We start from the raw sequence: 22,552 nt of genomic DNA on the forward strand, positions 1-22,552 counted from the left end.
GAGGGACCCCCTTGGTGCCTCTCTTAGGTTCTTTTTGTCATCATATAGTATGTGCAGGGGGGAAGGAGAGTCGGTGTCCCTTGTTTCGACCCGGGTATGTGGGAGCAGTGGGTCTCCATGTAGCCACCCATTTGCCACTCTTGCCTGTGCAGCCCAATAGTATGTGCAGATGTTGGGCAATCAAATGCCCCCCTCCCACACCGAGCGGTGAAGTGTTTTTAATGCAATGCGCAGCTGTTTCCCTGCCCAGAGTAATGTACGGAGGGTCCTGTCAATGTCTACGAATGTGGTGGCCGGGATAGGGATCGGGGCATTTTGGAGGACATACAGGAATCTCGGGATCGCCAGCATTTTGAACAGTGCTGCCCTCCCAAGTAGTGAAAGTGGGAGGGAGTGCCAGTGGGTGACGTTGTTCTCGAATTTGTCCATTATCGGGTGCAGGTTCAGTTTGAGAAAGTCTTCTTGTGTCCTGCTAATCCGTATACCCAGGAAGGTGAAGCCCAGTACCGAAACAGAGTATGGGCAGGGTTCTGGGATTGCTTCCTTCCCCCCTTGCACCAGAAAGTAACATTTTTGCTGTGTGTTAACCCGGAGTCCCCCGAAGTGTTGGTATTCCTCCAGGGTTCTGGTCACAATCGGGCAGGAGGTTTTGGGATTGCTCAGATATAACAGGAGATCATCCGCGTATAGCGAGACACGCCTCGGGGAGGGTATAGAGAAGCTTGACCCATGACATAAAATGGTCCCCGAAGCCTATGCGTTCCATTATGGCCCACAGGGCGTCCCACCCCACTGAGTCAAAGGCCTTTTCAAAATCGACCGTGAGGAGGGCCAATGGAGATGGGATCTCGTCTGCCCGGTCGAGGGCGATCTGGACCCTACGGAGATTCATTCGTGTGGACTTGACTGGCATAAATCCGCACTGATCTGGGTGAATTAGAGACCCAATCACCCCAAGCAGTCTATTTGCGAGAACTCTGGCTAATATTTTTGCCTCTCCATTTATTAAGGAAATGGGCCTGTACAAGACGCAGTGCCCTGGGGGTTTCCCTGCTTTGGGGATCACCACTATGGTCGTTTTCCGGAGGTCCCGGGGGAGGTTGCCCTGTTCCCTACTGCGGAGGAACATGTTGTGCATGTGCTTCGTTGTAGTTCCGCTCAGTCTTTTCCACAACTCTAATGGGAATCCGTTGGGGACAAGGGTCTTCCCCGTCTGTAATTGTGAAAGAGCTTCCCCTACCTCATCTTCAGTGATGGCTGCGTCTAGCTGTTCTGACTATGGTTCTGAGAGGTGAGGGATCATGATCGATTCTAAGAAGTATGGGGTTTTTGTTAGAGGTTCCTGTGCTGGTGGGGTGTATAGTTCCCTGTAGTATTTTGCAAAGGCCTCCGCGATCTCAGAGTCACTCGTTAACATTTCCCCATTCTGGGTTTGGATGGCCCGTACTTACCCTTTACTCTGCTCCCTTCTCTCTAGCCAGGCTAGTGTCTTGGTTGCTTTGTCCCCCTGCTCGTATATCTGGCTCCCGACCTGCCACTGGGCAGTTTGGGCATTATCTAGGGCCCTGTCTTTCAAGACTGCTTGGGCTGTCACTAAAGTATCGTGCGCCTCATAGGTCCCATCCTCGAGCAGCTTCTCGTCCCGCCTGGTTACCTAGGCCTCTGCTTCGGTGATTGCCTCGTTGTGTCGTTTGCGGTGAGCAACCACCAAGGATATTGCTTCCCCCCTTATAACTGTCTAATATGCTTCCCATCTTATTATTGGGCAATCCACTGCTTCTTCGTTTAGGTCAAAGTATTCTGACGTTTTATTTGAGTACCTTGTATATTCTTGAACTATTACTGTATATTCTTGAACTATTACTGTATATTTATCCTTCAGCCCCACAGTGTATATCTTGTATATTTTGTACTGTACATATACTTTGTATTATCTACCTGACCTGCTGTTTACTGTAATTTGTAATATGTGTCATTGTACCCTCAAGATAAGCACCCAGATGCCTTTCGGCCAGGCGCACTATACAAATAAAGAAATACAAATACAAATACAAATGTTTGCACAGCATTGTCGTTTTTAGGGGTTTGAATCTTGAGATTTCTGCTTCCTTCTGATCTGAAGATTCTACGTAGGATTGATCTGAACGAATGGCGTCCTCAATCAAATAGGCACTGTGTCCTTGTGGGTTGTGGGTCCAGTAACTTAGCGATGTACTTAAGTATGTGCCATTATTTTCCCAGGGGGACTTCAAATTGTAACTTGATACTTTGATGCCATCCTGTTCAAACTCGAGAGAGGTTTGATTTTGATTAACTGATTTGGTTAAGAAAAGACTATTCCCTCCGTGTGTTTGCCAACTGTTCCTAAATTTGTTTGATCAATTTGTAGTAGGAGTATTTGTTGCTTCATTTTTATGTGATGTGTTGTTTTATGTTATTGTTAGTTCTTGTTGTACCCTCATGCCTCCGGGTCAGTGGTGCCCGGTATAAATGTAATAAAGTAAAGATAATAACAGCAAAGTTCTGGGAACTCCTCTCCACCTTCTACCTTTACTGAATGTAATATTAACTTGTTTTTATTCATAAATTACATTATTTACATTGTTATGAAGTTTTTTAAAGTAATGTGGCTTCACCATTCTTGATTTGAAGAATTACAATATTATTGGTAAATTACCACTTTTTACATAGTGTTCATGTCCAATGGTTACGAGTCTTAGGTTACCTATCCCACTTAATGGCCCTCATTACAACACCGGCGCTAAACCATGGCGCTATTAGCACCATGGTTCGTGCCGGTGTTGTAATGGGTCCGCCATGGTTCAATGGGGAATTACCACCCCATTCCAAGGTTGGGGGGGCGGTAATTCCCCATTGAACCATGGCCCTTCCCCATTCCCATTTTCGCCCCATAGGGCTCTATGGGAATGGGGAAGGCGCTAAGTACGGTACCGCAAATTGCGGTACCATACTTAGCACCAAGGTCCCTTTGCGGGTCCCTACTTTAACGGCTGGTCTAGACAAGCCGTTCAGGTCGGGTCCCGCAAAGGGACCCCGTAGTAAGGCGCTAAGTGTTTCACGGCGCCGCAGCCTTTTACGGCGCCGTTAAACACTTAGCGCCAGGGTCCTAATGAGGCCCAATGTGTTTAAATTCATTTTACTTGTTTCAAAATGATGTGTCTATGTTTCGTTGGGGTTGAGAATTATGCAAACGCCAAGACATCCATGTTTTTTCATCACAAATATTACATCAATCTTTAATAACTGCAGAATGATTGTTTTTTGTCTATTTTACTGAGTAATTCACTAACCAGATAGTTGTTGAAAATGTAACTCAGGCGACATAGGTGCACCTTCAGCTTTTATTAGTTTTGCCAAGGTGTCTATATACAGACATGGATTCAAAGAGCACCACTGTCTAACATCTTGGTGAATGTAAACTACACTATCAATTCATTAATAATATATCTTCTCGGATTTGGAGATGTATAGATTGTTTTGATACTTTGTATAAATAACTCAGTAAAGACCACGTTCCTCATTGCCTGCTTCAAGAAACACTATCCCGCTCCAATGTCATCCCTTTCTGCATCGAATGCGACATTTGCCAAAGGCCTTACCTTTTAAGATGTCATGTGTATTGCAATCAGCACATCTACTGGATGGTTGTGTACATTATGCCTGGGAACAAATGTTTGTTATTTCTGATTAATCCCTGCAGCACTTTATTATTTCTATTAACAAGAATAGAGGCATTTATCTTGACAAACACATTTACACAAAAACACACAGGGCCTGATTCACAGAAGCATTTTGTAATGGTGGAATCCCATAGGAATATGTTCTGTGAATCAGGCCCATAATGTGGTAGAACTCCATGTTTAAGGGGAAGTTTGATTTTTGTTAAAGTGGCGTTTAAGTTTTGGGATCAAGATTATAACTAAATGTATTTCTATTTAGTTAATTAAACCACCTGTACCTACACTCTTTTCCAGTGTAATTAGTACTGACTGTACCTCCTCCTGTGTGGTGTTGACTTTAATTTCTTTGTTATTTTCTGCATAAAGTCTACATAATGATATGCTCTTTATATTCTACTCAATCACATCTTCATGTTGCATGGTATGGCTGCCTCCGGTGCTTTTTTATGCTTTTCTTACTAATGATCATACTACTCAGAATTCTCATTTCCTTTCTAGCTGTAGTCTGTGACCCGGGCCGTGGCGCGGGGCTGGGCACCTCATACTTACGGCCATGCTAGTTGCAGCACCTTTATTATTTTTATTACTTTGTTTTTATTGTTAGTATTCTGTTCCTTGGATGCCAGTATTGTGACAGAGAGTGTCTGGCCTCACAAGGCTTGTGCTCGGTTGATTGAGTCCTCTTTTTGTGTTCATACATTAACGCACTCTTGGTGGCCAGTCTATCCTCACTGCCTGTTGGCAGCACAAAGGGAATGGCTACCTCAATAGAATGGGCCTATTTAGAAGATATGCCTCTAGACAGCCCAGCGGCCGTGCACAGCGGGAGGAAGCCTGGTGTGCCAAAGTTGCGCCATAGTTAAGACCGTCTGGGCCCATCCGGGCCTAGGACAGGCCTGGTGGGCTTGGCATGGCCTCATCACTTGAAATTTCACACAAGACCATTTTGGGACTTGCTCCTATTAATACTGTACTCCCAGCTAACTTTAATGTCACCAGCTCTGCTAATAATGTCTCTTGCACTGCCGAGAGATCTTTTCTCAGTGCTTACTTGCTATGTATGATTTCTTAATCCAACAGAACCCGGATTTATGTGTTTCGCAGAAACCTGGCTTTCTGAAACGTCAGCACTAACATACTCGCAGGTGCTACCTGATGAGTATAATATCTTTCAGCTGGATAGAGGGGCCTGCCACCCAGGGGTCAGGGGGTTGCAATTATTTTTAAAACGTCACTTAATTTCTCCATGATTCCCTTGTCTCATGGATTGGGCCATCTATGGCTCACACTCCACACATTTTCTAATCATATATCGCCCTCCCGGATCCTATGTCAGTTTTCTTGACTTTTTTCTGGAATTATCTGCGTCTTTTAAAATTAAATACTGTAATCCTGTAGTACTGGGTGATTTTAACATCAGGTATAATACACCTTGGGCCCCAGTGTTATGCCGTATATTTGATTCTCTTCTTGATTTAGGCTTAACTCAATTGGTTCTTGAGCCTACCCATCAGCAGGGGGATATCTTAAAATAGATTTTCTCCTCAGACCCCATTGCTTAATACCTTTCACAGTGCCAAGTACTTCCTCTGTGACCTTGCCATGCCAGCCTGCTATATTAAAACGCAACTGGTGCGCGATGAATTCTGCACAGATGCTGGCACTGGTAAATGCTAAATGTGCTAAGGCCCCTCTAGTGGACTTTAAAAGCCTGTCTCAGTCGCTTCTTGAGGTTGCAGACCAGGTGGCTCATTTGAAACGTATTCAGCCACGTAAACAGCACTCCCAACCTTCGTTCTCTGTGGAGCTCATTGAAGCTTGGCTACAATTAAGACAGGCAGAACGTAAGGGGCGCTTGTAATATGGTTCTGCTGAAAAGATGGCCTTTGCTGAACTCTCTAGGAGCTATCACAACCATTTGCCTTGCTAAGCAGGTTTTTCTTACACGGAAAGTTGAGACCGCCCTGAACCAATCAAGGGAACTATGCACTGTGGTTCAATCTTTTTCTTCCACCCCGCAATTCATGCCTGTGGTCGTTCCTACCCAATCAATGTGCAATTCTCTTGCAGACTTTTTTCTGAACAAAATCAAGGATATATGTGACCACATCCAATTTAGGGGTCAGATTTCCAACAATCTGACCCCGGTTAATTTGTAGCGAGCGGCAGCTCCAATGTGGTCATCTTTCTCTGAGTTCTCTACTGAGGCTGTCTTTAGGGCAGTCTATCAGCTGAAATGAGCTGCTCCATCAGATCCTGTCCCTCTTTGTGTCCTTAAGGATATATATTTTTTTTATTAGCATTTTAGTTTATTAAAACTTTTAGCAATTGAGTTATTAGACATTGTATTCCTTCCCTCCGACTTGACACCAGAGTACAGTTTGTTTCATTAACCCAATGTTTTGCTATCGGTTCCAAGGGCTTGCCTTAAAAATGTAATTGTTGCAATTACTAAGGAGGGCTTTTCCCCCCTCAGCAATTCTGTCCACCATTCCTCTGTGGCAGTGGTCCACCTATTTTCCAAAAAGCGTATAATAAATCTTGATTTTATTTCCTTTAGTGCGGGGCAGACCATGTGGATATGTTGTACATTTTCTAGTGATCCCACTCTACTACGGAACCTACAGGATGTATCTCAAGGGGCCCTCTTGATCTCACACTGATAGAATCTCATTTGTGTTATACAGGTTAAGTCTCATCCTCATAAACTATGTCCTGTATATGGGATCTGGGAATTTTCTTATATAACTTGGTGTGTTTCCTAGGGCTCTCATTTCGCCGACTAGGTTCTGGTACAGCTTGTATTGATTTGCCTCTTCGCAGGTTTTAAATCCAATGATTTTCGGGCAGGTTTTTCTTTACCTTGTTCGATTTGTATGTAAGTCATCCAATGTTGCATTAGTCTCAGCCCGCAAATCTTCACAGGATCATACCGTTTTTTACCGATTTTCTGCTGCTCTCTCCAACTCAGATTTTATTATTGTCAAAATTGGTACTTCTCCCTTCTTCATGCATTTACTGTATAAGGATATGGTCTTCCAATGTATGATTGCTTGCAGGGAGGTCAAGCCAAGTTCCCTTCTAATAACCTGTATTGGGACTGACTTTGGTATTAGAGTACTTTTTTCCAGAATGTCCCTTCAAGGTATTGCCACTGTTTCTTTGGTAGATGTATAAGTGTGTCAGTGCCGTATGACAGTATAGCTGCCTCCTTCCCTTTATAAAACTCAAACAGAGGGAGTAGCGTGTATCGACAGAATCTTCTTTTTAATACTAGTGCTTCAGTCGCCAACATATTTGCTTTGGACCTTAGTGCCAGTATGTATTCTGTTTCCACCAGAGTTTCACTAATTATCATCCCCAGATATTTATAATCAGTCATTTTTTCTAGCGGATACCCTCTCAGTTTCCAATGGAATGATTTTGTTTGTTTATACCTTCCCCCGTGCAGGCATGACATTTTGGTCTCTTTGTCATTGGATTTTCAGCTGATTTTCAAATACATATTCCTCCAATCTGCTCAATTGCCTCTGCAGCTCTATCTCTGTGTGGTTCATGAGTACTTAATTGTCCGCATAGAGCAGGTGACCCACATGCTCTCCACCTATCTTAGGAGGGAAACATTTACAGCCCTCCATGAATGGTCCCAAATCAGAGATGTAAAGGTCGAAGATGGTAGGTGCAAGCGTACAAACTTGCTTCAACCCCCGTAGCTGTAACAATCTCTTCTGTCAGCTGTCTCTCCCTGTTTAATCGCCACTCTCATGCTGGTACCTGAGTGCAGAGCTTCAAGTTGAGCCACAAGATCTTCCGGGCAGTTTCATGTTTTCATCTTCTCCCAAAGTCGTTCTCGAATTATTGTATCAAAAGCTTTTGTCAGCTCCACAAAAGCTATGAACATTTTGGACTTCTTTCTTCTCACTTGTTCTTTTATGATTGAGAGCAGAAGGATCAGTGGTGCAGTACCTAGTCTCTTTATAAAGCCATATTGGAACAGGTTGTGCCTTTTTGTTTCGACTCCCCAATTATTCACTCTATTCAGTAGTAGAGAAGCATATATCTTCCCCATAACATCTAATAGGGCTATGGGTCGGTAATTATCCGGGTCGTCCCTGCTTCCACTTTTAAGGATTGGAATGACATTCACTGTTTTCCATGAGGTAGGCACTTTCATCAAGTTTCCTATGATTTGATATTTTAATTTTGCCCATTCTTCTGGGTATTTTTTTAGCATCTAATTTGTTATGGTGCCCGGCTCGGTGGCACGCGAAGAGCTAGCTTGTTTAATTAGGTAAACAACGTCCTCCTGATCATATGACAAGTGCCACGCTTGTTCACTGCAGCTTGCATAGGGGATCTTCTAGTGTAGGCTTTGTGTAAATGTCCTTGAAATGTTTTCTCCATATCTCTTTAGAGACAATGGTAATCTGTTGTTGAAGAGGGTAATTTCCTTGCGTGTCGATACAGTTCCAAATCTCCGCTGAATTTTTATTTGAAATAGCTCACATCATCGTTTCAGTGTCTTGCTGCACTAGTGTGATTGTGTACCGTTTCAGCCAGTTCCTATATTGTTTTTTTTATTTTTTAGAGTCAGCTTCATGGTCTAGACTTTCTTCACGTCATACTCGCTTCAGTGCCACTCTCAGTTCTCTTCTTTTCAAAATAAATTGTTTGTCGAAAATGTGTATATGATTTCTTTTGTTGTTATTTCCATGTTAGATGTCGAAAATGTGTATATGATTTCTTTTGTTGTTATTTCCATGTTTGGTTGATTTCTGTCATAGGAAAGGAGCAAGGATTGAGGTATACTCTGATGCCTCTAGGTGCTATTTCTTCTCTTGCTCCGTTCTGAGTTTTTTATATTGGTCGTTCGGAAGTTCCAAATTCTTTTTCTTGATCCTAAGTCTACATGCTTTGTTGGTGTACTCTACCAGTGTTGCCATCCTTTTAAGTTCCCTTTGTCCTTTCTCTTACGATGGACAGCTTTTTCTCCTCTTATGGCCAGATTTAAGCAACTGGTGTATCCGTCTACAGCCCGTTTGAAGGACAACCAAGTTTCCTGAAAGCATATAAAGTTGTATTTGTTCAATTTAGTCTCCCCTTCCTTCCAGAGGTGTGCATGTCCTCTGGTGTTCCATGAAATTAATGGTAGAGAGGTATTTTCAGATTTATTTGCGTCTCGTTATTCACTTAACTTTTTTTTCAACGCTGCTGGAAGCTAGGACCATCGATTCCCCATCGTGAGTTTCCGAGCTACTTTGAAATTGTGTTCTCCTGTTCATTCCACTGGGATTTTGACCTATGTGGTCTATTGTGAATTTCAGATTCCTCATAAATTTCCCCTCCGCTTCCTCCTTTGTGTCTGTCTTGAAGGGTCCAGTTTTCACCTGGGCCCGACTCTGCCCATGTAACCCACTTGGATGATTGTTGCTCGTCCTGTGTGGTTCGAGCTGCATGTGGATAACCTAATTTAGAGATCTAATTTTTGCTTATCAGAGAATCATGTCATTTGGTCAGTCTCATCTCATCCACTGTGGTTACATCAAAGCCCATTATCTGGAAACTCGTAATCACGTCAAGCAATAATTGCTTCACCACTATTGAATATAGGTGGATATAGACCGAGAGGGTAATTCATAGAATTTCGCAGAAAAGTGTCGCAAGCGGCTGGCGCAGAGTGTCCGCGTGCAATTGTCTGCGCCAGGCACGTGCGCTAAAACCGATTTCCGCGCACAGCGTATTCATGGATTTTAGGCTCCCAAACCAGCCGTGGCGCAGAGTATCGCAGCGACCCTGCAGCAGCGCCAGTAACGCCCCCAAGAACGCCCTCGCGCAAGGAAAAGCCATCAAAATCGCTAAATCATCGCAAAGGGCTGCGCTAACCCTGGACCAGTTTACAGGGCTGCCAAACAAGGAACGCAAAGCGGGTAACGTACATATCAGGGGTACGCGGGAAGTTGTACACGCGATTAGCCAGGGTACGTGTATTACAGGGGTACGCGGGAAGTTTAACACGCGATTGGCCAGGGTACGTGTATTAGAGGGGTACGCGTGAAGTTTTACACGCGATTAGCCAGGGCACGTGTATTACAGGGGTACGCGGGAAGTTTAACACGCGATTGGCCAGGGTACGTGTATTAGAGGGGTACGCGTGAAGTTTTACACGCGATTAGCCAGGGCACGTGTATTACAGGGGTACGCAGGAAGTTTAACACGCGATTGGCCAGGGTACGTGTATTAGAGGGGTACGCGTGAAGTTTTACACGCGATTAGCCAGGGCACGTGTATTACAGGGGTACGCGGGAATAATCACACGCGATTTGGCTGGGTACGTGTATTACAGGGGTACACGGGAAGTTTTACACGCGATTTGGCTGGGTACGTGTATTACAGGGGTGCGCGGGAATTATCACACGCGATTTGGCTGGGTACGTGTATTACAGGGGTGCGTGGGAAGTTACACACGCGATTAGGCTGGGTGGGTCCTCACAGGTGTTCCCTGTACACCCTCCACGGCCCCTGCAGGCAGCCCACAAAACAGGGGACTACCCTGCACACCTGCTCATGTCCCCCTGCACCTCCACCCCCCAGCCACCAGGGGCAGCCTCCACCAGGCCCCCACCCATGTCTACCACCACCCCCACCCCCCAGCCACCAGGGGCAGCCTCCACCAGGCCCCCACCCATGTCTACCACCCCACCCCCACCCCCCAGCCACCAGGGGAAGCCTCCACCAGGCCCCCACCCATGTCTACCACCTCCCCCGCCCCCCAGCCACCAGGGGCAGCCTCCACCAGGCCCCCACTCATGTCACCCACCACCCCCACACCCCAGCACTGTGGGGCACCTGCCAGCAGGCCCCCACCCATGTCCAACTCATGTCTCCCACCACCCCCACCCCCCAGCCACCAGGGGCACCCTCCACCAGGCCCCCACTCATGTCCCCCTGCACCCCCACCCCCCAGCCACCAGGGGCACCCTCCACCAGGCCCCCACTCATGTCCCCCTGCACCCCCACCCCCCAGCCACCAGGGGCAGCCTCCACCAGGCCCCCACCCATGTCTACCACCCCACCCCCACCCCCCAGCCACCAGGGGAAGCCTCCACCAGGCCCCCACCCATGTCTACCACCACCCCAACCCCCTAGCCACCAGGGGCAGCCTCCACCAGGCCCCCACCCATGTCTACCACCACCCCCGCCCCCCAGCCACCAGGGGCACCCTCCACCAGGCCCCCACTCATGTCCCCCTGCACCCCCACCCCCCAGCCACCAGGGGCACCCTCCACCAGGCCCCCACTCATGTCCCCCTGCACCCCCACCCCCCAGCCACCAGGGGCAGCCTCCACCAGGCCCCCACTCATGTCTCCCAGCGTGCTACGTGTATTTCAGGGGTGCGCGGGAAGTCCCACTCGCGAATAGCCTGGGCGCATGCATTTCAGGGGTGCGCGGGAAGTTTTACACGCGACTTCAGCAGGGTACGTGTATTACAGGGGTGCGTTGGAAGTTACACACGCGATTAGGCTGGGTGGGTCCTCACAGGTGTTCCCTGTACACCCTCCACGGCCCCTGCAGGCAGCCCACAAAACAAGGGACTACCCTGCACACCTGCTCATGTCCCCCTGCACCTCCACCCCCCAGCCACCAGGGGCAGCCTCCACCAGGCCCCCACCCATGTCTACCACCACCCCCACCCCCCAGCCACCAGGGGCAGCCTCCACCAGGCCCCCACTCATGTCCCCTATCACCCCCACCCCCCAGCAGTGCAGGGGCAGCAGGCAGTCAGGCAGCAGCAGGTGGGAGCGTGCTCGGGCTCTGGGGGGCAGTAGTTCGGCCTTCCGGGCAGGAGCGTGGTATTCCGTGTGCGTACGCGTGGCCAGCTTGGTACGGAGTGATTTTGCACGTGAAAATCCTGCACATCAGCGTGAAAACTGAGGAAAGGCCCTCAGCGCGTAAGCGCGTCTGTGACGTGACCCGCACAGGTGTTTCCCACACAGCACGTGATGACAGAGCACATGTGGAAAGACTGCACGTCAGAGTGTAATCGCGTGTGATTGGTGGAAATGGCCCTACACGCAGAAGTGACAAAGCGTGTGATTGGTGGAAATGGCCCTACACGCAGAAGTGACAAAGCGTGTAATTGGTGGAAATGGCCCTACACGCAGAAGTGACAAAGCATGTAATAGGTGGAAATGGCCCTAGCGCGTACACGCCGCGTAAGTGACGCTGGACGTGTGGGCCTGTATAAAAGGTACGTGTAGAACACGTTTTCCTTGTACGTGCTTTTCGTGGAGAGCGAGTGGGTGAATTCTGTACTTCTTGTCGTTTCACACGCGATTTACTTCACGGCGTTTCTAGTTCGTATTCCCTGTTACCTCTGACAGCTTTTGCTCTTTTTTCTCTTTTACTGGTTTACCTGGGCCTGTTCCCTCAAACAGTGTTCCCTTCTACTGTTGTCCTGTCTCCTCAGACAGCAACAAATCTTCTTTTGGCGGGGGTGTTGCCAACCAAACATGCTCCTTTTACACGCTCGTTTACCTGGCAGACGGTGAGTCACGCACGTATCTAACATCTGTGCTAGCCCCGTGTGTAGCCTACCCCTTCAGAGGTCATTCTAGGCTGCGTGTGACACGCATACGTTCATTCTTGTGTTTCTGGGTGCCACAGCGTAGTGCAGGTTTTTCTTTCTGCACACGTGGTCTAGGAGGGGTTGTGTGCACGTCATCTCCCTTTTTTGGGCCTCCTGTGCGTTGCGTGACCCGTCATCTTTCCCCAGGGGTTACATTCAGCCTTGCTAGAGCACTAGGGTACAATTACCATCTGGTACCCAACCCCTTTGACCCCCAATTGCCCAGGACAATAGTCTACATCCACTCCCATACGCACATTAACATCAGTGCCATGGCTGGGAGGCGAGGATTCCGTAAGGGTGGCAAAGGTGGAAGAGCCACAAGTGGTGGCCGTGGTGGATCCGGTAAGGGACGTGGTCGTAACTTGCAGGGTGAGCCTGTCCCCCCATGTGTGGAGGACCAGTCACGGGCACCCATAATCCCCCCCCCCTCCCATTGAGGCTGATGTGGCTGACACCATCCATGCTCAGCCCTTGTTGGACCAGCCCATTGTGGCACCAGACCTGGCTGACTCCATGGCTGACTTCCAGGTCAGCAGGGCTACGACACGTGCGCTGGTGCACGTTGATGCCATCATGCCACGTGGATCTGGGGCAGCAAGGTCATCTGCTGCACCAAGGAGGCAGGGCGGAGAGGCTGCAGGGGCAGCTGCGGCTCCATCCACCCCAGCCCTCACACACCCAGCCAGGACAGTGTCGGTCCTAGTCCATGCTGCTGACATTCCCCCTGACACCATCACACTAGAGCTAATGCCTGCACCAACTCCCATGCTGAGTGTGCAATCCCACACTCCTGATACAGAGTCCACCAGGGCTCCTGCCCCTAGTGTCCAGAGCGGCGCAGGACACTCAGGATCACCACCACCTTCCAAGCGGAAGAGGAAGAGTGCTCGTCCGGCACAGGCTGATGCCCCAGACACGGCTACACAGTCCGGCCCGTCCAGGAAGCCCAGCTTCACGGATGACGAACTGAATGCACTTGTCGAGTATGTGTCCGGACATGACAACGAGATGGTCATTGTTGCAGGATCCAAGACCACACCTGCACAACGCCAGGCACACTGGCAGACCGTTGCGGACATCGTAAGTGCCCTTGGAATTGTGAGGCGCACAGCCAATGATTGCTATAAGCGCTGGAATGACCTAAAGCGCAGGGCAAAGAGTAAGCTGGCCTCAAGTCATGCCGCAACTCTAGTGACTGGAGGTGGGTCTCCAGTAGTAGACATGGAACTCACTCCACATGAGTCAGTCGCTGGGACCTACGTCACGGAGGAACAGATCCAAGGCGTGGGAGATCTGGCTGATTACGAGGCATTGTCCGGTGAGTGCCCATGCATGTGTGTGTCATCCATGTGCATGGTGTGTGTGTGAGGGCTTCTGTTCGGGTGCCAGGTGAGAGTGTGTGCGCCTGAGTCGTATGGGTCAGCCATGTGCTTCATGCAATCCTTCCTGCGCAGCTGCATTTGGCCATAGCAGTATCCCTTCTGCCAACAGTAGACATCTAGCCCAACTGCACGCCAGTTGCCCTTGAAGTGTCACCTTGCCACAACATATTTGCTTCTCTTTCACTGTTCATTCAGTCAGTTTGTTTGCATTCCAACACTTTCACTAGGCATGTCGCTGTCCACTAGTCACATGTCTGACATGGGTATGGTAAAGTGGAGTGACTTTGTTATCTGGATATCATTTGTACACACATGTCCCTGTGCAATTGGACCATTTCAGACTGGCAGCTCCAGGTGAAAAATCTGACCTGTTAGAATTAGAAAAGCTATTACATGCGGGAACTGGACTGAATGAATAGGTGCTGCCCTCCTCTCCATCTTCACTCAATAGCAATGGTACATGCCATCTGTGTGATGGCATGTGTGTTTCACCTGCCAATCACAGGCCAATGTGTGATGCCACTGCCAGGCAGCATGCAGAAAATGTGTTCATCTTCCATCTTGGTGTCATCAGTGTGTGCCATTTGCCTGGACTTCATACGCAGTGAGGGTGCATGCATGGGAGGGTTTTAGTCATGTGGGACATGTGTCAATCAAGTACTGGTTCTCTTGCTTCTCAGCCCTAAATGTGTGCCATGGTGCTAATGCCTGTTTCCATTTCTTTGTTTTCATGTCTTTGCAGGGGAAGACGCACCTGATACTGCTGGGGTTGTGGAGATGGTGCAGACCCAGGAGGGGTCCGAGGGCCGACCAACCACCAGTGAGGGATGTGGTGTGGTGGTGGGGGAGAACCCACAAGTGCTGCAGGTCGTGCTCTCAAGGGGTGTCTCTGGCTGCACCTCCCCCGAGCTGTACTCAGGTGTTGATTCGGATGAGACCTACGTGCCGTCGCAGGTGAGTGTTCCAGGGAGGGATTCTGTTCTGTCTCACCCACCTGCACCAGGGTCAGAACCCTCCATGGGGATGTCAGTGTTGGCAGCTACGCCTTCGGTGGTTACGGATGCAGGGTCACACTCCGCGACATCTGATCCTGTTCCTGGGCCAGCAGATCAGAGGGGGAATGCAGTCCTGCAGCCTCAGGCAGTGCCGGCACAGCAAGGCGCAGTTCGCCTTGCCCCAGACAGGTGTGGTGCCCGCCGACGTGGTGGCCGTACGCCACCCGGCAATACCGCATGGGAGCAATCCATTTACGGTGTGGCAACCCAACAGGCTGCATCATCCGAGATGATGGCTCAGGCCATGGATAGGGTGGCCACTTCCATTGTCCCCCCAGAAAGGCTGATGGAGCGACTAGAGCAGGCAACCGACTCCATCTGCCAGTCACACAGGGAGGACATGTTGGGGTCCAACAGGGACAGGCGGGCGGCACTGGCGACTCTGCAGGAGGCCATCTCCATTGAGTCCCAGGGCCACAGGGAAGCCCTGAGGCAGGAGCTCCTTCACCTCAGGACGACTCTTGTTGAGCTTGAGGCTTCAACACACCAAAGGACAGAACAGCAGCTGGAGCGTCTCACCCGTACGCTCTCAGCTGAGATGCAGGCAACGAGGGCGGAGGTCCGGGCATCCCGTGAGTTGTTGCATGGGGACCTCCGCACACTCATCCTCCAGAACCAGACCTACCACACCCGCATGCTTGCAGCCATGAAGGAGCAGACTAGGGCCTTGCGTGGGCTGCCTCCCATAGTGCAACCACCTCCGGATGCAGCTGCACAGGGTGATAATAGCGACAGCAGTGATACTCCCACAATAGGGTAGCCGTGTGGGCCATGAGCCCATGGAGGTGTTTTATCTTCCCAGGATCCACGCAGGTGGGTTCTGGTGTGCATCCTGTCCTCGGACCTCCTGGGTGGCCTCCCCAACCCCCCCGGGCCCATCAATGGCCATTTTTGATTGTTTCTTATTTTTATTTTTATTTTGATTTCTTTTATTCCCAATTTTTTTGGGACAATCTGTTGGCTTCCGTGGTTCCTGTGGGCATACGCTGCATTGTGGCTGGGCACATGCAGGCTTGTAATGTATTTGGTTCAGATGCTTGGGTTTGAGTCACACACACCCCTCCTGCTTCCCGTTTCCATGGGCTTGTAAAGGGTGTGCCCAAGTGACAGTGAATTACACAGTGACGTTGGACTCCCATGAGCTGTGTGGGCAGTCTGTAGTCAATACTGTGTATACATTCCTAGTGCATATTGCTGTTGTGTTGTACACTGCATGTTGCATTGATGTGTAACTCTTCTTCTGTGTCTACCTCCCAATTTGCAGGTCCCTTCCTCATGTCCACACAAGGACCTCTAGTCTGGAGATGGGGTCCATGTTGGCAGCAGTGCACCTACAACTCTACATGGCGACAACACTGCACAGTTGGTAGTGGTGGGAGTGCAGGCATTTCCAGGTGGTGAGACTACTAATATGTAACATTTGTGATGTCATGTTAATGGTACTACGTGCTCAAGTATGTTGTTGGTCCGGCATTGCTGTGAGCATTTCAGGTGTTGCAGGTTTCTAATAGTGCCACTGTACATAGTGAGACTGATGTCATGTTGTGGGGATTACTTTGTTTACCTGCAATTAGCATGACATGGCACGGTGTGTCATGTGGCGGTGCTGGGGTTGGGTTGGCTGACATGGCACTGTCCTCTTGTTGCATTTTGCAAGTGGGTATTCATTTTAGCTGCTTCAATGTGTAACTTCACAAAACTGCATTGGTGGTGTCTGTGTGGGTAGGGATGCACACATTGTGACACTTCCAGGTGAACAATCTCAGGCTGATATGGTTTTGACGGTTCATTCTCCAGACATTCAGGATCAGTGTCAGGTTGAGTCATCATTGATTGTCAGATGGAATGTGCCAGGGCAGTGTGCACTCCACAGGGGTGTGATTTCTATGTGAAGTAATTAGCCACTAGCTGTGTACGGGCTGCCTCCCCCCGTGCCCTTTCCCCTCCCATGCGCAGCGGCTGTGCATGTGGTTGGGGATGTGGGGCCACCACCATGTCCACGGCCAGGCCCCGGCGTGTTGCAACGTTGTGCAGGACACATGCTGCCACTATGATCCTGCACACTACTGGGGGAGCGTATAACAGCTGCCCGCCAGAACGGTCAAGGGAGCGAAAGCGTGACTTTAGCACTCCGAATGTGCGCTCCACTATGCCCCTGGTTGTAATGTGGGCTGTGTTATATCTTACCTGGGGTGGCGTGGTGGGGTTCCGAATTGGCGTCATCATGTGGGGGCTGAGAGGGTAGGCACTGTCCCCTGTGGAGGTGGTGATTGGTATCATTGGTGGGGTTGTGACCTTGCTCAGTATCCAACATGCATGCATGTACAGTGGCATACATACTCACCAAGCAGCCATGTATCGCCATGCCGCCCAGCTTCTAGGTCCCGGCTTAGGGTGGACATTCGGTAAATGAAGCTGTCGTGGGTGGAGCCGGGATAGTTGGCATATACTGAGGTGATGATTCCCTTGGCATTACATGCTACCTGCACGTTGATGGAATGCCAGTGCTTGCGGTTCCTATAGATGTGCTCAGATGCCCTGGGGGGACGTAGAGCCACATGGGTGCAGTCGATGGCACCTAGCACTTTGGGGAATCGTGCCACAGCGTAAAAATCCAGGGCGGCAGCATGCCTTTCTGCAGGTGTTCTGGGCAGGTATATGTGCCTGCGGACTGATGGCCGTGCAGTGATGATGTTCAAGACCTGGTGTAGGCAGCGTGACTGGGTGGCCTGTGACACCCCACCCACTATGGCACTTGTCCGCTGAAATGATCCAGTGGCTAAGAAGTGCAGTACATTGAGGACCTTCTCCAGGGGGCTGAGTGCTTGGGAGCACAGGGTGGGTGATGTGAGGTCATCCTCCCACTCACTCACCAGGTCCAGTATAATGTGTGGTGGAAACCTGTACCTCCCATACACCTGGTCATCAGGCATCCCGAAAAGGCTGGTTCTGGGTGTGAATATTCTGGCCCTGACTATCCTCCTCCTCCTTTGGTAGCCCACTGCCACTGCTGCTAGGAACGGTATGTTCATCCTGGCGTCTGAGCTTGTTATTGTTAAAGTCCGCAAATGTATGCTTTGCGCGTGTTCTAGGCGAGCGTGTGACCCGCGCACCCCTGGAATCCAGTTCCCAGTCCAATAGCGTGTGGAAATTCACACGCATCACGGGATACAGCGTGTGACAAGCGCACCCCTGGAATCCAGTTCCCAGTCCAATAGCGTGTGGAAATTCACACGCACCACGGGATACAGCGTGTGACCCGCGCACCCCTGGAATCCAGTTCCCAGTCCAATAGCGTGTGGAAATTCACACGCACCACGGGATACAGCGTGTGACCCGCGCACCCCTGGAATCCAGTTCCCAGTCCAATAGCGTGTGGAAATTCACACGCACCACGGGATACAGGTTCGCTGACGTACTTGCGTGTGTAAGTGCCCGCGCACCCATTAAATACACGTACATAGGCCAATCGCGTGTACGTGCACTTTTGTCCAATTACACGCGATGACACTCTGACGTGCAGTATCTCCACGTGTGCCCCGTCATCACGTGCTGAGTGGGGAACACCCGTGCGGGTCACGTCACAGACGCGCTTACGCGCTGAGGGACTCTGGTCCAATAGAATCGCGTATGCGTGCTGACGCGCTTACGCGCTAAGGGCCTTTCCTCGGATTTCACGCTGACGTGCAGGATTTTCACGTGCCAAATCACTCCGTATCAAGCTGGCCACGCGAAAACACACGGAAGACCACGATCCTGCCCAGAAGGCCGAGTTACTGCCCCCCGTGCCCCGAGCAGCCTCCCACGTGCCATCTGCTGCTGCCTGCCTGCCTGCCTGCTGCCACCGTGCCCTGCCATTTGGTGCCTGCACATCAGCCATCTGCAGGGGTCCAGTTGCTGTGTCCACCCCTGCTGGAACTGAAGACTCCCGACTGGGATTACATCGCTCCACAGCCCAGCCCCAGGACCCAGTTGCCCACCCACACCTGCCTCTGGGGTTGCCATGTCGGGCACTTCCACATCTGGCACCAGTGGCAACCCCAGGCCAGAGGGGCAGAGGGGCACCAGCTTCACTGTCACCGAAGTTGGTGTCCTGGTGGAGCATGTCCTGGGGCAGTATGATGCCCTCTTTGGATCGTCCCGCGCCAGCAAGGAAGGACGGCAGAGGATCTGGGCCGACTGTGTGGTTGCCATCAACGCGGAGGGGGTGGCAACCCGCGACGTCCTGAAGATCAAGAAGCGCTGGGAGGACTTGAGGTCCAGGACCCTTGTGAAGGCCCGGCGCCTCGTGGAGGGGGGCCGGGGCCGCATGAGTTCCATCCAGATGAGGGTCCTGGAACGCGTACGCCCAGCGCTCCACGCCCAGATCCTTGAGAGGGAGGCCCGTCTGGAGTTGAGCGGTAAGTGTCCATGCATTACTGTGTGAGACAGGGCATGTTGCGGTGTGCTGGTTCTATGATACTTGCCTGTATGTGTGCCATAGGCCATGTATGCATGTATGTGTGCAGGGACATCATGGTAATGCATGTGCGACCAGTGATGTGTGACCCACATGGTTGTTGCATGTGTTGAAATGCCGCATGGGGAGCCCTATGCAGATTTTGAACATGAGAGCATGCCAGTCTCTGTACCTGGACATGGGTGGGGGTGAGGGATGGGTGCTGATGCCAGGTACATATATGGTAGCCATGTCTGTGTGCCTGACCTGCGTGTCTGTGACTTGTGCATGCCATGGATGCATGACACATGTGTGTGACAATGCACAGATTCAGTAAAGCAGCCAAATTACCCTTGTATCCGCTGTGTTTGGTGTGTTTGGGGCCAGATGGATGTGACTGAGGTGAAGTGTGTGCATGTGATAGGCATGAGCCATGATGCATGTGAGTTACATATCATTGAATGTTTCAAGAGTCCATTGGACATGCATGGAAATGTCCATGGCATGCACCATGCCTGTTACTGTGTGTGTTTTGCCTGGACTGACCCATGTGTTGTGGAGGGACATGATGGAAGTGTACTTTGACAGTGGTGCTCATCTGCTATTGCTTCCTGTCTAGGGGACCATTGTACAGTGCCCTGATGCTTGTGTTCTTTGTCTCCCTCTACGCAGCGGCTAGTGAAGAGGAGGGCGGAGACGGCGCTGTGGAGCAAGGCGGCGGGGATGCCCCCACGGCTGCAGTGGAAGGGGTGGGTGAGCCCCCACAGGGGCCTGCTACGGTGGGAGGCGGTGAGGAGCCATCCAGGTTGGTGGTTTGCACAGAGGAGGAGGAGGCCGCCACTGGGGCACACATGGGGCCTGGTGGGGGCATCCCTGCTGGTGCAAGTGGTGCAGTCCAGGGCCAGGGGCAGGAGGCAGCACAGGTCACCTTGGAGGGGCCTGTGCATGTCGCTGTCCCTGACCCTGTGAGTGCACCACCATGCACCAGCAGGGATCCCCCGTCCCAGGCCTGTCCGCAGGTAGAGGGGATGTCCATGTCACCTGACTCCCCTCCACCTGCGGACGTGGGAACCCCTGGCCGTGCGGAGAAGGTCCTGATTGGGGTCGCGATGCGCACGGCTGTGATTCGTGATGCCGTGCGTGCTTCCCGGGAGGAGCACGCACGTCATCACGAAGTGCACCGTGCCGACGTGGCCCAATTGGGATCGGCCATGTTCGGGGGTTTCCTGCATGTGTTGGCCAATGTGGCGGCCCTCTCCTCCTCTGTGCAGGCTATCCACCAGTCGTTCTCCTTGCCGTCTTCCAGCCCAGATGCCACCAGGGCCCCCTGTGGACCTGCCCCGACCAATGCAGCCAGCTCGGTGGGGATCCCATCCCTGCCACAGTCGGGAGTCAGAGATCCAGCAGGGGTGGACACCAGAGCAACTGGACCCCAGCAGATGGAGGATGTGACGGCATCATCGGGCAGGGCACGTGCACGACGGCGTCGGTGGTTTCCATCAGCCTGGATGTCGTCGTGCTGGCACAGGCAGTTGCGTCGGAGGCAGCAGCAGGCTCAACGTGGGAGGCATCATGGCTCGGGGCCATCAACATCAGGGGTGCAGGCATCGGCCGGAGGGCAGGAGAACCCTGGAATGGGAGTGGCTTCCGTGTGGGAGCGGTTGTGCCAGCGGATAGGTGCGGAGCGGCAGCGGGCAGAGGAGGAACGGCTCACGATGGTCAGGGCGGAGGGCGCTGAGGCGGGCTGAGTACCTCGAGGGTCTTCGCAGGGAGTTTGAGCTTGACACTGCGTTATCCCTGCGGGACCTCAGGGCCAGGGAACATGCCCGCCTCCAAGCCATTGACCAGGAGTTCGATGATGCCCTGGCCCATGACAACAACCAGTGAGCCGTCCGAATAGCCCGCTGCCTTTGTATATAGTTGTATAGTTAGGGTTAGGTTTCCTTTGTTTTTTTGATTTTTTTTGGTAGCGATTGGACAATGCACCACTTTTTTGTATATAGTTCAGTTTTTAGTTAGTAGTCATAGTTAGGTTTAATTTGGTTGGGCTCATGGACCCAGGATGATCTTCTTCATGGTTCTTCGTTGGCTTATTTTTATTTTTCAGATTATTTTCTTGGACATTCATCTTGTTTTGTTTGATTTGCTTTGTGTTTTTTCTTATTTCATTTCCATTCTACTTGCTGTTCAATACATTATTTTTTTTATTCTTCAATGTGTCGTATCATCTCATTGCTTTCAGGCATGTCATGTTGGGTGTTTTGTCATTCACTTGCAGCCATTGTGTGTGACAGACATGTGTTCAATTGCATTATTTAAATTGGGGGTGTTACATGTAATTGCCTTTGATATGTGGGTGGGTGTGATAGTTGGTTGGGCCTTTTGGCAGGGGAGGATGGGCATTACGGACATGATTGGGGAATGTTGGGACCCAGGTGCAGGGGGGCATGGATTGGACATGGGTGGGGGTCTGCTGGCAGGTGCCCCACAGTGCTGGGGGGGTGGGGGTGGTGGGAGACATGAGAGGGGGCCTGGTGGAGGGTGCCCCTGGTGGCTGGGGTGTGGGGGTGGTGGGAGACATGAGTGGGGGCCTGGTGGAGGGTGCCCCTGGTGGCTGGGGGGTGGGGGTGGTGGGAGACATGAGTTGGACATGAGTGGGGGCCTGCTGGCAGGTGCCCCACAGTGCTGGGGGGGTGGGGGTGGTGGGAGACATGAGTGGGGGCCTGGTGGAGGGTGCCCCTGGTGGCTGGGGGGTGGGGGTGGTGGGAGACATGAGTGGGGGCCTGGTCGAGGGTGCCCCTGGTGGCTGGGGGGTGGGGGTGGTGGGAGACATGAGTGGGGGCCTGGTGGAGGGTGCCCCTGGTGGCTAGGGGGTGGGGGTGGTGGGAGACATGAGTGGGGGCCTGGTGGAGGGTGCCCCTGGTGGCTGGGGGGTGGGGGTGGTGGGAGACATGAGTGGGGGCCTGGTGGAGGGTGCCCCTGGTGGCTGGGGGGTGGGGGTGGTGGGAGACATGAGTGGGGGCCTGGTGGAGGGTGCCCCTGGTGGCTGGGGGGTGGGGGTGGTGGGAGACATGAGTGGGGGCCTGGTGGAGGGTGCCCCTGGTGGCTGGGGGGTGGGAGACATGAGTGGGGGCCTGGTGGAGGGTGCCCCTGGTGGCTGGGGTGTGGGGGTGGTGGGAGACATGAGTGGGGGCCTGGTGGAGGGTGCCCCTGGTGGCTGGGGGGTGGGGGTGGTGGGAGACATGAGTTGGACATGGGTGGGGGCCTGCTGGCAGGTGCCCCACAGTGCTGGGGGGGTGGGGGTGGTGGGAGACATGAGTGGGGGCCTGGTGGAGGGTGCCCCTGGT

The sequence above is a fragment of the Ambystoma mexicanum genome, chromosome 4p (genome assembly GCF_040938575.1).
Source record: "Ambystoma mexicanum isolate Mex_15411 chromosome 4p, UKY_AmexF1_1, whole genome shotgun sequence".
Taxonomy (NCBI): Eukaryota; Metazoa; Chordata; class Amphibia; order Caudata; family Ambystomatidae; genus Ambystoma; species Ambystoma mexicanum.